This window comes from Phaethon lepturus, unplaced genomic scaffold (assembly GCF_000687285.1).
Source record: "Phaethon lepturus isolate BGI_N335 unplaced genomic scaffold, ASM68728v1 scaffold44618, whole genome shotgun sequence".
Taxonomy (NCBI): domain Eukaryota; kingdom Metazoa; phylum Chordata; class Aves; order Phaethontiformes; family Phaethontidae; genus Phaethon; species Phaethon lepturus.
In genome coordinates this window covers 1-1,141 of record NW_010556309.1, presented here as the reverse complement: position 1 = coordinate 1,141, position 1,141 = coordinate 1, and positions in this window count along the sequence as shown.

The window sequence follows — 1,141 nt, the reverse complement described above, 5'->3', positions numbered from 1 at the left end:
CGGGGGGGCTGCAGGACCTCCTCTGCCAGGGCAGGGGATTCTGCCTCCCGCTGCCCCTCGGCACAGCCTGCTCCCTGGAGTGCCTGCTTCCCTGCACCCCACATCCACAGCCCCGCTCCTCTGCAGCCTCAATCGCTCGTCCTCAAACCCTGCGCCCCGCAGCCCCGTATCCTGAATCCCATGTCCCCGCGCCCCGCAGCCCCGTGTCCCCGCATCCTGCTGCCCCATCTGGCCATATCCTGCTTCCCATAGTCCCGCATCCTGCGACTCCATCTACCCATATCCTGCTTCCCGTGTTCCCACATCCCGCATCCTACAGTCATGTATCCCGCATCCTGCAGCCCGGTATTCCCATATCCTGCATCCCTGCAGCTGTGTACCCCACAGCCCTGTACCTCTGCATCACGCAGCTCCGTTTCCCTGCGTCCTGCGTACATGCAGCTCTGTATCCCCACATCCCACAACCCACAGCCCACTATTCCCACATCCTCTAATACCACATCCCACAGCCCTGCAGCGCTGCACCCCACAGCCCTGCATCCTTGCAGCCTGCAGCCGGCATCCCTTGGTCCCATATCCTGACAGCTTGCATCCTGCAGCCCTCTAACCTTGCAGCCCACAGCCCTGCATCCCCATATCCCGCAGCACCCCGTCCTTCTAACCCAGCTCCTGCAGCCCCATAGCCTCGCAGCCTGCATCCCGCAGCCCCGTACCCTTGCAGCACAGACCCCAGTGTCCCGTACCCCTTCATCCCGCGTTCCCAGCTCTGTATCCCTGCATCCCAACACCCTGTATCCCTGCAACCCACATCCCCAGCCCTGTATCCCTGCATTCTGCTGTCCTGTACCCCTGCAACTGACACCCCCAGTGTCATATCCCTGCATCCCAACGCCCCGTACCCCTGCAGCGTATATGCCCAGACCGGTACCCCCTCAACCCTGCATCCCCAGCACCATATCCCTGCACCCTGCCATCCTGGACTCCTGCAGCCTGCACCCCCAGCTCCATATCCCTGCATCCCACTGCCCTGGACCCCTGCAGCCTGCATCCCCAGCCCCATAACCTGCCTAATCCTACACTCCCAGCCCGGCACCCTTGCATCTCCAGACCCATATCCCTGCACCCCAGCCCCGTCCCCCCT